Genomic DNA, 15,330 nt, shown 5'->3' with positions numbered 1-15,330 from the left:
TAGCTGGGACCACAGGTGTGTGGCACCACACCTAATGTTTTGTAGAGACAGGGTTTTGCCATTTTGCCCAGCCTGGTCTCGAACTTCTGGGATCAAGCAATCCACCCTCCTTGGCTTCCTGAAGTACTGGGATTTCAGACATGAGTCACCATGCCTGGCCAACCAGTGAGCCTCTTCAGTCCTTCTGGTGCATTGCTGAATTAAACGCAAAGAAAAAAGAAAATATAAATGGCCAGGCACGGTGGCTCACGCCTGTAATCCCAGCACTTTGGGAGGCAGAGGCGGGCGGATCGCGAGGTCAGGAGATTGAGACCATCCTGGCTAACACGGTGAAACTCCCTCTCTACTAAAAATACAAAAAAAAAATTTAGCTGGGCACGGCGGCGTGCGCCCGTTGTCCCAGCTGCTGGGGGGGCTGAGACAGGAGAATGGCGTGAACCCAGGAGGCGGAGCTTGCAGTGAGCCGAGATCACGCCACTGCACTCCAGCCTGGGTGACAGAGCAAGACTCCTCAAAAAAAAAAAAAAAGAAAAAAGAAAAAGAAAATATAAATGAACCCAAATCCCTTCATCTAGAGATAACCATTTGGCTAGATGTAAAAATAGGTTTTGACCAGCCAAATTTTCTGAAAGTCCTTCTAAATTGTCAGGAAGCAAACAAACCTGCCAATTTTACTGATTATAAAAAGTTGCATTGTGGAGTATGGATTAAGTTTTATGGAAATCCCCATATTAAGACTTAAAAAAAGGCCGGGCGCGGTGGCTCACACCTGTAATCTCAGCACTTTGGGAAGCCGAGGCGGGTGGATCATGAGGTCAGGAGATCGAGACCATCCTGGCTAACACGGTGAAACCCCGTCTGTACTAAAAATACAAAAAATTACCAGGGCATGGTGGGCGGGCACCTGTAGTCCCAGCTACTCGGGAGGCTGAGGCAGAAGAATGACGTGAACCCAGTGCGTCCGGAATTGGTTCCTTCCCATGGGTTCTCAGTCTCTCTGACTTCAAGAATGAAGCCACAGACCCTCATGGTGAGTGTTACAGTTCTTAAAGATGGTGTGTCCGGAGTTTGTTCCTTCACATGTTCAGATGTGTCTGGAATTTCTTCTTTCTGGTGGGTTCGTGGTCTTGCTGACTTCAGGAGTGAAGCCACAGACCTTCGCAGACCTTCACAGTGAGTGTTACAGCTCACAATGGTAGTGCAGACCTAAAGAGTGAGCAGCAGCAAAATTTATTGTGAAGAACAAAAAGAACAAAGCTTCCACAGCATGGAAGGGAAGCCAAGCGGGTTGCCACTGCAGACTTGGGTGGCCAGCTTTTATTCCCTTATTTGGCCATGCCCACATCCTGCTGATTGGTCCATTTTACAGAGTGCTGCCTGGTCCATTTTAGAGTGCTGATTGGTGCGTTTACAATCCTTTAGCTAGACACAGAGCGCCAATTGCTGCATTTACAATCCTTTAGTTAGACACAAACGTTCTCCAAGTCCCCACCCCACCCAGAAGCTCAGCTGGCTTCACCTCTTACCAAGAGGTGGAGCTTGCTGTGAGCTGAGATCACGCCACTGCACTCCAGCCTGGGTGACAGAGTGACTCCGTCTCAAAAAAACAAAACAAAACAAAAAAAAAACTTTATTGTTTTAAATGACTACCAAGATGTACTGAAGTTGCCTTTGCGACATAATAATGCTTTCGTTGATGATTTTGTCCTCAATTTGGAATTTGGAACCCTTTTTTTTTTTGCTCTACACTTTCAGAGAAACTTCTCTAGTAAAAAACTATAGAAATGATCCCTAAAAGTATACTCTTGGAAACCAACTTTTAAATTTGATTGATTCCTATGGGAAGAGATAGGACACTTTAGAAGAAATGTGTGATATACATTTATAATATACCCCAGGAATAGGTTGTAGTGAAAAACAGATGCTGCCTGTGTCTGTACCTGAGAGTTTTGGGAGAGAAATGTGGGGGAGGAAAGTGAACTAAACTAGCTAGCTTTCCTCACTTTGTAAATTACCCTTCTGTGACAGCTTCCCACAATAATTTTAGTAACTACTAACTTTTATAGACTACCTACTCTGAGTGAGATACTATTCTAAGTGGACATGTTTTCTTGTTTAATCTTTACAACAGCCTATTCAGCAAATACTATTTTTTTTTTTTTCTTTTTTTGAGACAGGGTCTCACTTTGTCGCCCAGGCTGGAGTGCTGTAGCACAAAAACGGCTCACTGCAGCCTCCACCTCCTGGGCTCAAGTGGTTCTCCCGCCTCAGTCTCCTGAGTAGCTGGGACTACAGGCATTGTGCCACCATGCCCAGCTAATTTTTGTATTTTTTGTAGAGAGGGGTTTCGCCATGTTGCCCAGGCAGGTCTCGAATTCCTGAGCTCAAGCAATCCGCCTCCCTCAGCCTCCCAAAGTGTTGGGATTACAGGTGTGAGCCACTGTGCCTGGCCAAATGCTACCATTTTCTCCCTTACACAAATGAAGAAACCAAGACTAAGCATGATTAAGTAAAAGTTCATGAAACTAGTAAGTGGGGTGGGGCTGGGACTTAAACTGGAACCCAGAAAGTCAACTGCTATACATCAGGTCCCTTGATAGTTATTTAAATATGATGTCACTGACACAAAATAGGTTTTGGAGTTGGGTTTTGTATCAGTTAGGGTTCTCCAGAGAAACTGAACATATAGGGAAACACACACACACACAGTCAGATTTATTTTAAGGAATTGACTAACCCAGTTGTGCAAACTGGTAAGTCTGGAATCTGCAGCACAGGCCAGCTTGCCAGAAATTCAGGGAAAAGTTAGTGTTGCTATCTTAAATTCAAAATCTTCCCTCTGGAAACTCAGGTAGGGTTTCTATATTTCAGTCTTGAGGCAGAATGGATTTTTTTCCAGGAAACCTCAGTCTTTGTTCTTAAGGCCTTCAACTTAGTGGATGAAGCCAACCCACATTATAAAGGGTAATTTGCTTTACTCAGAGTCTACTGATTTAAATATTCATCACATCTAAAACAATATCTTCAGCCAGGCGCGGTGGCTCATGCCTGTAATCCCAGCACTTTGGGAGGCCAAGGCAGGTGTATCATGAGGTCAAGAGATCCAGACCATCCTGGCTAACAGGGTGAAACACCGTCTCTACTAAAAATACAAAAAAAAAAAAAAAAAAAATTAGCCGGGTGTGATGGCACACGCCTGTAGACCCAGCTACTCGGGAGGCTGAGGCAGGAGAATTGCTTGAATCCAGGAGGTGGAGGTTGCAATGAGCTGAGTTCATGCCACTGCACCCCAGCCTGGCAACGGAGCGAGACTCCATCTCAAAAAAACAAAAAGCAAACAAACAAAAAAAACAGTATCTTCTCAGCAACATCTAGACTAGTGTTTGACCAAACGACTGGGCACCCTAGCCTAGCCATGTTGATGCATAAAATCAGCCGTCATGGATTTCATTTTTCTTCTTGGAAGAGAAAGGGGAGGATGAATCCTCAAATGTGATTCACTCAAGACTGATAATAACCCCAAGATGAGCCTGCCGCAAGTGAAAAACCAGTCTCATGAGTTGGCAATCCTTTAGCCACAGCCATGCAAGTGTAGCATTGGTCAGAAGAGGGCACTGCCTCCTACTTGTATGGCTATGTACGTGGAAACCAATAGGATGGATGAGATTTGGACACTACTTTCAATTAATTACTTTTTTTTTTTGAGATGGAATTTCGCTCTTGTCGCCCAGGTTGGAGTACAATGACGCAATCTTGGCTCACAGCAACTTCTGCCTCCCGGGTTCAAGCAATTATCCCACTTCAGCCTCCCGAGTAGCTGGAATTACAGGCATGCACCACCATGCCCAGCTAATTTTGTATTTTAGTAGAGACAGGTTTTCTCCATGTTAGTTAGGCTGGTCTTGAACTCCCGACCTCAGTTGATCTGCCTGCCTCGGCCTAATTATTATTTTTTACAGCCTCTCATTTAGCTTAGCGCAACCTTTGATAGAATAAATGCCTGTGAAATTTTAGTATCACTGTGGGACCAAAGCACCTCATTGGCAATACTTAACGTTTATGTTCAATAATGCAAGAAGGGCAGGGCGCAGTGGCTCACACCTGTAATTCATGCACTTTGAGAGGCCAAGGTGGGAAGATTGCTTGAGCCCAGGAGTTCGAGACCAGTCTGAGCAACATAGTGAGACCCCATCTTTTAAAAAAAGTTAAACATAATAAGAAGAAGACATGGAATGATTTTATCCTTTGGCTTTCCTAGTGTGTTATCTCTGGTCCAACAAGGCAGAGCCCAGTTTTTCCAGATCAGGCAAACGCAGGCTGATGCTGGGGGAAGGAGGAAGTTGGGGTATTTAGAGACTGAGAGAAGAAACTGAGAGGAAACCTGGACCTCCAGATAGCTGAGGAATCTTGTAACAAAATAGAGAGGACAGGTTTGGAAGGTTGCACTTTGTGTTGTGATTTGAGAGAATAATACTGCAGGCCCCTCTGGCAATACAATGCCGCCTACCACAGCAGTTCATCTAATCTGTGGATTCTTAAATTGGAGGTGGAAATTCACATAAGTATAGTTATTCTTTAGTTCTCATTAATCATTAAAATCTCCCTCCTCCTCTGCTTCTGTTTTAATGACAGCCTACATTTGTGCAGTGCGAGTCTTTGCGGAAGGTTGTCCCATCCCACAAGGAACAGAGCAGCTACTAATTATTTCCAATTTACAGTTGAGGAGACACAGAGGGTAGCTGGTTTGCTTTGGCTTTCCTGTAAGCCAACCCTGGGAGGGGACCAGAAGCCTGGGGCCTGATTTTCGCCTTGTGTTCTTTCTCCTATCAAAAACATGTTCCTAACTCTCATACTCTGCGATTCCCGACGTCCACCAACTCACTGTATGCCTACACTGTGACACAGAAGTTCTACTTTTAGGAATCTGGCCAACAGAAATGCATGCACACGAGCACCAAAAGACAGGTACAAGATAGTTCATAATCTGTAATAGCCCAAACTGAAGAAAACTTCAAATTCCATCCACATAGAATGGATACATAGTATATTTATATAATGGAATGCCATATAGTATTGAGAATAAATAACAAGATCTATGTGCAATGTGAATAAATCCCACAAATATATTATACATAAAGTTCAAAAGCAGGCAAAATTAATATAAAGTTTTAGAATTTACACTTTGGGAGGCCGAGGTGGGAGGATCACCTGAGGTCAGGAGTTCAAACCAGCCTGGCCAACATGGCGAAACACTGTCTCTACTAACAATACAAAAATTAGCCAGACGTGGTGGCATGTGCCAATGGTCCTAACTACTTGGGAGGCTGAGGCAGGAGAATTGCTTGAACCTAGGAGGCAGAGGTTGCAGTGAGCTGAGATTGTGCCACTGCACTCCAGCCTGGGCAACAGAGCAAGACTTCGTCTCAAAAAAAAAATTTTTTTTTAGAATGTAGGTGAGTGGTTATCACCCACAGGACTAGTAACTGGGAGGGGAATGAGGGTGTTGGCTAGGGTGCCGCTAGTGTTCTACTTCTTGGCTTATGTAATGAGTTCACTTTGTAAAAATTCACGAAGCTGTACACTGACGAGGTGTGCTCTTTGATGTATATATGTTACACTTCAATAAAAAGTTGTTTTAAATCCTGATTTGTTTACACAAATTACTTTTACATGAGCCGACTTTAATACTACCAAAACTTAGCTCATCCCTGCTTAAAGGAGCAGCAGCCTTGTTTACTGTTACGCTCTGACAGAGAGCACACCAGCGTTCCCTGAGGACTTTCTGAAGGGTTGTGAGAGCAGCTCAACATCTGCCATTGCATTTTGAGTGCAAGCAGACATTTCAGGAGAGCTGCCACACAGGAAGTTCATCCTCTGCCTTTAATACTACAAACATATGCTCTGTGTGTCCAGAAAGTAAGGAAGAAGACAGTTTCTAAGTGGGCAGGCCAGATACAGCAAACATCTCACACAAACGGCAAAGCTCAGAACTCACTACAGTCTCGACCTCCTGCGCTCTTGAATAGCTGGGACTACAGGTGCATGCCACCACACCTGGCTAAGTTGTAAATTCTTTTGTAGACACAAGGTCGCACTATGTTGCCCAGGCTGGTCTTGAACTCCTGGGCGCAAGCAGTCCTTCCGTGTGAGCCGCCCAAAGTGTTGGGATTACAGGTGTGAGCCATCGCACCTGGCCCATATCCCACTTTTAATAGCCAACGGCACTAGTAGTATTTTCAGGAAAAGCAAGAAAGCCAACTTCTGCATCCTAACGGTGCAGATGGTACCTCCAGAGAAGACAGAGATGAGAAACGGAGCTGCAAACTAAAACTGCTCAAAACTCCATGGCAGGCCGCAGTGAAGTCATAAATGGAACCAGATTTCCTGTTTCCCCAAGTACACCTGCTTCTCATTAGCTCTTACTGCTTTTGCGGGACCAGCAGACTTGACAACATTAAAGGACAAAAGTACAACATATTCCTTCAGGGGTTGGCTGTCTCCGTTCATGGCTACACACCACACACACACATAAAAAAAACGCATACACACATATACACATGCGTGCACATGCACACACACCCGCACACGTACACACATATACACACACACACATGCACGTATACATAGACATTCACACACATGCACACACGCATGCACACATACACACATAATACACACATATGCACATATACACAAAACATACACACATACACACACATACACATACACACTCCCTCATTCCCTCTGCTGACTTGGACTGCTACTGCCACTTGAGCTCCTCGTATCCTCCATCTCACTGATTCTCTCCCATCCCACAAGCAAAAGAGTAAAAATCCTGAAAAACATTGCTAGAAATCCACTTGCACACTTTCTCCAGCTAGATTGCTTTCAGAGGAGTTGACCCTCTTTCTTTCCTCCCAGTGGTCAGAGGGACACGGGATATGTGTTTGTAATTTTTGCACCTCTCCATGATGGGGCAGGGGCGGTTTTCAGAACTCTGGCAGGCTGTGCCACAGGTACATTTTCAACCACAAGTGCAGGATCATAGTGTGGGAACTGAGGCTGGTTGCTGTTCTGCCAGAGTCTAAAGGAGTCCTTGGGGCAGCAGAGACACCTTGGGGTCTGCTTGCTTAATTGGGGCCCAACATCAGGAATTTTCTGCAGTGGCAATACTCAAAGCCAGGTAGATGGCACAAAGACATATACAAAGGTGTTCATTATAGCATTGTCATCAAAAAGAGAACGAAAACATCCAGCAACAGGAAGTGTTAAATTATATATAATCAGCTGGTGCGGTGGCTCACACCTGTAATCCTAGCACTTTAGGAGGCTGAGGCAGGTGGATCACTTAAGGTCAGGAGTTTGAGACCAACCTGGCCAACATGGTGAAACCCCGTCTCTACTAAAATACAAAAATTAGTTGGGCACGGTGGCATGCACCTGTAGTCCCAACTACTCCGGAGGCTGAGGCAGGAGGAGAATCACTTGAACCTGCGAGGCGGAGGTTGCAGTGAGCCGAGATCACACCACTGAACTCCAGCTTGGGCAACAGAGTGAGACTCTGTCTCAAAAAAAAAAGTATATATAATCATATACCATGGATTATCACACAGCCGTGAAAAGAAATGAGGCAGCTCTATATTAACTACCATGGAAAGAAGTCTATGCTATGTTGTTAATGATAAAGGCAAGTTGGAGAAAACTACATATAGCATGACCCCACATATGGATTAAAACAATTTGTATGCACACACAGGCACACACTATTTCACATGTTAGACTTGATAAGCTGATAGAAAAATGTCTAGGAAAAGTGAGGAGGAGGAGGAGGGGAAGGAGGAGGGGAAGGAGGAGGGGGAGAAAGGTCTTGAAGGATACACACTAAACTATTATCAGGTTATTTCTGGGCAAGGGAGTGGAAGTGGGGGTTGGTGAGGGGAACTTTCCAATTTTGCCATATTTATTTCTATGTTATTTAGGATGCACCAATAGTGCTTCTCCATAAAAACTATGGGGATGGAGTATGGAAGAGGCATGGAGGCACATTTGATGGGGATGTTAGCACAGCCAGAGGCTTCTGGGAGTCAGGGCCAAGGGCTGGAAAGCAGACTGCAAGCTGGGGGAGAGGATCTAAGCTCCCGACTATGCACCGCATGTCCTTCTCTTGTTTTGTTTTCCCTTTCCTGGGTCTCTTTCCAAACCCAGGCAGCTAGAGAAGAACCCCTCCCTAGGAAAACTCAGAGAGGATGGCTTGGCTTGGCCCTAGGCCTTAAGAAGAAACCTCTTCTTTCCCTTAGTGCCCATTTCCTTGTTTTTCGTTTTGTTTTGTTTTGTTTTTGAGATACTCACAGTACAGTGGTGCAATCAGGGGCCACTGCCACCTCGACCTCTTGGGCTCAAGAGATCCTCCCACCTCAGTCTCCTGAGTAGCTGGCACTACAGGCACGCAGTGAGACCCTGTGTCTACAAAAAATAAAAAATTAGCCAGGTGAGGTGGTACATGGTAACATGTTGTGCCACTATATTACAATAGCTATGATGTCACTAGGCAACATAGTGAGACCTCAAACTCCCGATGCAAGTGATCCTCCTTCCTCAGCCTCCCAAAATGTTGGGATTACAGGCATGTGCCACCTCGCCCAGCCTTCCTTGAGGTTCTCTTCCTGTGCCTTTTGCTATCAGAGCAAAAGATCTCCAGGAGCTGAGGAAAAGAGGCTACAATAATTTGGCTAACTTCCAGTGGAGACCACTTGTTTTCTACCCAGACTCCTCCTTAGAATTGCCTGGGGAGCTTTTAAAGAATACGTAAACCTCACGCATAGTCATGCATCACTTATAAGAGACAGGGATGTGTTTTGAGAAATGCATTGCTAGGTGATTTTGTCATTAGATGAACATCACAGAGTTTATTTACACAAACTTAGATGATATAGCCTACCACACAGCTAGGATACACTATAAAGCCTATTCTTGCTCCTAAGCTATAAACCTATACGGCATGTTACTGTACTGAACACTGCAGGCAATCCTAACACAATGGTATTTGTGTATCTAAACACATCTAAACATAGAAAAGGTAATGTGTCATGCTACTACATTACAATAACTATGACGACACTAGGCAATAGAAATTTTTCAGCTCCATTATAATCTTATGGGACAACCATCATATATGTAGTTCATTGTTAACCGAGATGTCATTTATGCTGCTTAGTGTATAGACATATACACTGTAGTACAGAATAAATGTTTTGTTATTTTAGCAAATATCCAATTCTGGATAAATAGAACGTTTCTTTTATTCTGGAATGAGTGTAAATTGGTTAAGAACCCTTTGAAAAGCAATTTGACAATACCAAAGTCTAAAATGTTTTTTAATTTTTTTTTTGAGGTGAGGTCTAGCTCCATCACTTAGGCCGAAGTACAGTGGCATGATCATGGCTCACTGCAGCCTCAACCTCCCAGGGTCAAGCAACCCTCCTAACTCAGCCTCCTGAGTAGCTGGGACTGCAGTCACATGCCATGATGCCCTGCTAATTTTTTTTTTTTTTTTTTTTAGGGATGGGGTTTCACCATGTTGGGCCAGGCTGGTCTTGAACTCCTGGCCTCAAGCGATCCTTCCACCTCAACCTCCCAAAGTGCTGGGATTATAGGCATGAGCCCCCTTGCCGAGCCAAAAATATTTTCATACTATTTTGTTCAGCAATAAAACTTCTGGGAATTTTTCCTAAGGAAATATTTTTTAAAGAAAATGTGTGTGACAGTTGCTCTCATTATGATTCTTTTTATAATTGCTAAAAATTGGAAACAAATTAAACCAACAAATGGCAGATGCTTACTACACTGGACATTTTGCAGCAATTAAAACTGTAATGGAAATTTGTAATAATACATAAAATATACTGATAATGAACTTGTAATCTTTTTTTTTTTTGGACTTAAGTGTTTTTGTGCTTTTATGAAAGTTCATTTCAAAGGAAAGAATAGGCCGGGTGCGGTGGCTCATGCCTGTAATCCCAGCACTTTGGGAGGCCGAGGTGGGCGGATCACGAAGTCAGGAGTTTGAGATCAGCCTGGCCAACATAGTGAATCCTGTCTCTACTAAAAATACAAAAATTAGCTGGGCATGGTGGCGTGTACCTGTAGTCCCAGCTACTCAGGAGGCGGAGGCAGGATTGCTCGAAACCAGGAGATGGAGGTGGCAGCGAGCCGAGATTGAGCTTGGGCGACACAGCGAGATTCTGCCTCAAAAAAAAAAAAAATAAATAAATAAATAATAAGCATGCTTAGACCTCATCCCAGTCTAATAATCTAAGTCAAAACTTGGGGAGTAGGGGCTGGTCATTGGTATTTATTATTTATTTATTTTTATTTTATTTTATTTTTTTGAGATGGAGTATCACTCTGTTGCCCAGGCTGGAGTGCAATGGCATGATCTCAGCACACTGCAACCTCTGCCTCCCGGGTTCAAGCAATTCTTGTGCCTCAGCCTCCACAGTAGCTGGGATTACAGGTGTCCACCACCATGCCAGGCTAATTTATTTTGTATTTTTAGTAGAGATGGGGTTTCACCATGTTGGCCAGCTGGTCTCGAACTCCTGACCTCAAGTAATCTGCCTGTCTCGACCTCTCAAAGTGCTGGGATTACAGGTGTGAGCCACCGCACCCAGCCCTATTTATTTTGTTTTTTAAAAATTTGTGTTTTTGTTTTTTTTTTGTTTTGTTTTTTTGAGACGGAGTCTCGCTGTCACCCAGGCTGGAGTGCAGTGGCACGATCTTGGCTCACTGCAAGCTCCGCCTCCCAGGTTCACGCCATTCTCCTGCCTCAGCCTCCTGAGTAGTTGGGACTACAGGCGCCCACCACCACGCCCGGCTAATTTTTGTATTTTTAGTAGAGACGGGTTTCACCGTGTTAGCCAGGATGGTCTCGATCTCCTGACCTCGTAATCCGCCCGCCTCGGCCTCCCAAAGTGCTGGGATTACAGGCGTGAGCCACCGCGTCCGGCCCTAAAAATTTGTTTTAACACAGCAAAATTTCATCATGAAATGTTGGTAGTTTTTAAAGTCCCCCAGATGATTCTAATTGAAGCCAAGGTTGCGAGACAACCATTAGCTTTGGATCCAAATAAGACACCCCCCCCCCCCCCCCCCCCACCCCCGCCCCCGCCACTGACCAAGTTCAGCTGTGGCCCATTCTAGCTTGTTTGGGTGGAGTTCTAAGTGGGGTACTAAATGGTCTGTTTCCCTAGACTTGTCACTTGCACATACCTCTCAAGGAGTAGTGGGGCCAGTTGTGGCCCCAGTAGGAGGCTCATCATAAATTTGGGATCATGGCTGAATAGTTTTACATCTTACCACAGCCAGCAGCAGGTAGACTCATTAGGAAGTAGGTGTTAAAATAATCTAGGTAAGAGTCAGTGAGGGCTAGACCAGGGTCAGGGCAGCAGAGGAAGGCAGGCAGAGGCAGAACCGGCACCACTGAGGAGCTGAACAAATCTAGGATCTACAGAGTTGGAACCAAATTCTGGAATGAATCTGGCCTGTTGCGGAGGGGACCCCAGCCCTACAGAGGCCCTGGTTGCCTGCCTGCTAGTGTCTGAGTAGTCTTGATAGAGGGGATAAAAGCAGAAAGCTTAGAGGGTTTGCACTAGGAGATCCTGGCAAGAGATGCTGGTGTCTACAGGGCTCTTCAGAAGAAGGTGCTACGGCCAATTTGCTGTTGGAACAAAGGAAACAAACTAAAATTGAATAGAAAAGAGAAGAGTCAGGAGAGCAAAAGAGGTACATCAGAAAAAGATAATGATCCCTTTATGGCCCAACATTCTGTGACCTCAGGGAAGAGTGACACAGGTGATGTGGCATGACTGGTGAGGCAGCAAGGAGCCCCCTGCTCATCAAAGTCCTTCTCCCCCCAGCTCCCTATTGCCTGTAATTCCACTATTGGGTCAATTCTACTTGGATTAGTAAGCATCGCTCATTCATTATTGTCATCTTCTAAAACACAGATTCCTGAAAGGGCTAACAATTTGATTAGCAAAAATTTAGTGGAATTGGTTTATGATGTATTCAGCCAGTGTGAGTGCCTACTCACTAGGAAGTCAGATACAATAGAAACAAGAACTTGCCAAGGTGACTAAGAAGACTCAATTCAATTTGGAAGTATCTATTAGACATTTCCTGGTCACCAGACAAGGTAGGAAAACAGAAAAATGCATGATACTGTCACCTCCCTCAAGAAGCTTTTAGCCTTGTTGGGAGGAATTCAAGCACACTAAAGCCACAGACAGAACAAGCAACTGCTTATTAAACTGTTAACATCATCAAGGGCCAACATGAAGAGCAGAGCTAAGTGCCTTCATGTCAAAGAGCCTTTTCAGAAGCTCTCATGATTGAACCACCTGACCCTTTTCATTAGGGAGCCTGGAAAATAAGCTATTACAACCCTACTGTTATCTAAATATTAACCTGGGTGTAACTTTGTGGTTCTAAGGAACCATAGTTTCTACCGTGCACCAGAGGTCTTGCGTTTGCACTACTGAGAGTCATTCATAAGCATTTCAGGGTGTGTAGGAGCCCACCTACCTTCTCTCTTTGTCCTCCCAACTCTGGCCACATGCCACATCTTCTAGGTGGGCTGAGTGGTTTCACATTTACTAATCACCCAGAAGACACATGGTTCCTGTCTATCTCAGTCATGCTCACAAGGAACCCTCGTGAGGAAACCTCACCAGGTTCTGTCTCTGGCTGTCACTGGAAGAGAGGACTGTAACCATCAAGAAATTGGAAAAAAAAGAAGCAAGATTTAGGCAGGGCATGATGACTAGTGCCTGTAACCCCAGCACTTTGGGAAGCTGAGGCAGGAAGGATTGCTTGAGTCTAGAAGTTCAAGATCAGCCTAGGCAACATAGCATGAACTCATCTCTACCAAAAAAAAAAAAAGAAAGAAGAAAAAAGAAAAGGAAGAAAGAAGGAAGAAGCAGCAGAAGAAGCAGAAAAAGAAACAGAAGAAGCAGAAGCAGCAGCAGAAGCAGAAGAAAGGAAAGAAGTATGGGCCAGGTGTGATGGCTCATGTCTGTAGTCCCAGCACTTTGGGAGGCCAAGGCATATTGCTTAAGTCTAGGAGTTTGAAACCAGTCTGGGCAACATGGTGAAACCCCATCTTTACAAAAAATACAAAAATTAGCCGGGTGTGGTGGTGTGCTCCTGTAGTCCTCGCTACTCTGGAGGCTGAGGTGACAGGATCACTTGAACCTGGAAGGTGGTGGCCTCAGTGAGCTATGGTCAACCACTACACTCCAGCCTGGGCACAGAATGAGACCTTGTCTCAAAAAAAAAAAAAAAAAAAAAAAAAAGTATAAGTCACAAGGGTGTATCTATTTATAAAAAATTGTTGAATTGTATACTTAGGACTTGTGCATTTCTCTATATATAAATTTTACCTTTAAAAATCTGAGCAGGCCAGGCACAATAACTCATGCCTGTAGTCCCAGTACTTTGGGAGGCCAAGGCAGGTGGATCACCTGAGGTCAGGAGTTTGAGACCAGCCTAGCCAACATGGTGAAACCCCATCCCCACAAAAATACAAGAAATTAGCAGGGCATGGTGGCAGGTGCCTGTAGTCCCAGCTACTCGGGAGGCTGAGGCAGGAGAATTGCTTGAACCCAGGAGGCAGAGGTTGCGGTGAGCCAAGATCACACCATTGCACTCCAGCCTGGGCTACAAGAGCAAGACTTTGTCTCAAAAAAAAAAAAGGTTAGCAAATTGAACGCTGGTTAGGTTTACTTTTAGCAGTGCTATGGACTAGCAATTCTGAAACTATATTCTGTGTATTCTTGAGCTTAAGGCTAAGGGGAACCAGATTTTTCACTGTTGGGGAAAGAAGTTACAAATATGGAAAGTTTATTGCATTGGAACTGGAGTTAATCAGTAGGAATTCATGTTTTCTAATATACATCTATGTCTCTATAGCTATTTCTGTGTGTATATATGTGTGTGTATTGCCTAATCCTGTCTGCTGACAGGGCCTACAAGCAATGACACACCAATAGGAATGAGCATGTTAAGCACCCAGGTCTTGGTTTCTAAATACCATGCTTCACTAAAAGAACCAGGGATCTTTGAGAAATGGCTTATTCCAAAGCTGGAGCAGGAAAAGCTGGAGAGGATTAGCCTGAAGCATCTTGTGCCAAAATGTAAAGAAGTGCTCCAAGAAAAATGGGATGTTGTATGGACTCAGAAGCCAGTTTGGAGGACTCCTAACTGGCCGAATCTGAAACAATTTAAGTATCAAAATAAATAATATTTGTAATGGGCCATATCCCATTGAATAAAATAAGAATCCATATAGATATAAATAAATAAATGCATTTTTTTAAATGGAAGGGAGGGGAAATCTCTCTTTTTAAATTTTCTTTCATTTTTTTTTTTTTTTTTGAGACAGGGTCTCATTCTGTTGCCCAGGTTGGAGTGCAGTGGCACAATCATAGCTCACTGCAGCATTGGTCTCCTGGGCTCAAGCGTTCCTCCCACCTTAGCCTCCCGAGTAGCTGGGACTGCAGGCATGTACCACCATGCTTGGCTAATTTTTGTTTTAAATTATTTGTAAAGACAGGGTCTCACTATGTTGCCCAGGCTGGTCTCAACCTCTTGAACTCAAGTGATCCTCCTGCCTTGGCCTCTCAAGGTGCTAGAATTATAGGTGTGAGCCGCTATGCCTGGTAGAAATCTCTTCATTACAGAATGCCAACTAATAAATATAGAAGGAATGATGAAGGGAGAAAATCATCAATGAATGCTAAAACTGGTGAGTACATGTTTGATAAGAAATAGGATAATTACACAGTTGCAAAGTATGCTGCCACAAATTACTTATTTGTTACAAAGGAAAAATAATAACTCCACAGTGGCAGACACCACTTTAATCAAGTCATCAAAACTTACATCACTATATTGGCATAAACCAATATGCAATATCCAATATCACATGACTTCCAGTAAGATGCTTGGAGAAGGAAAATAAATAGACCTGGCAACAAAATGCTATTGTGTGATCTTGGACACAGGAAAAAAAAGTAAGAGCCTTGTTAGGGCAATGGATGAGATAGATAGTAGTACTGTATTAATGCTTAATTTCCTGATTGTGTTAACTGTACCATGTAAGAAAATGTAAGGGAATATAAGAGAGTGTCTTTGTTCTTGGAAAATGCACACTGAAGGCCAAAGTGGGAGGATTGTTTAAGGCCAGGAGTTTGAGACCAGCTTGGGCAACATAATGAGACCCCATCTCTGGAAAAAAATGTAAAACTTTACCAGGCATGGTGGCAAGTGCCT

At 44.0% G+C, this 15,330-nt stretch overlaps 1 pseudogene; it reads right to left on the bottom strand.

The window, feature by feature from the left end:
• Positions 1-1,724: 1,724 nt before the first annotated feature.
• On the bottom strand, positions 1,725-1,807 carry LOC116456507 (small nucleolar RNA U3; annotated as a pseudogene).
• Between the last annotated feature and the right edge of the window lie 13,523 nt (positions 1,808-15,330).

This window comes from Hylobates moloch, unplaced genomic scaffold, assembly GCF_009828535.3.
Source record: "Hylobates moloch isolate HMO894 unplaced genomic scaffold, HMol_V3 SCAFFOLD_16, whole genome shotgun sequence".
NCBI classification, from domain to species: domain Eukaryota; kingdom Metazoa; phylum Chordata; class Mammalia; order Primates; family Hylobatidae; genus Hylobates; species Hylobates moloch.
This window is presented reverse-complemented; position numbering and strand designations above follow the sequence as displayed.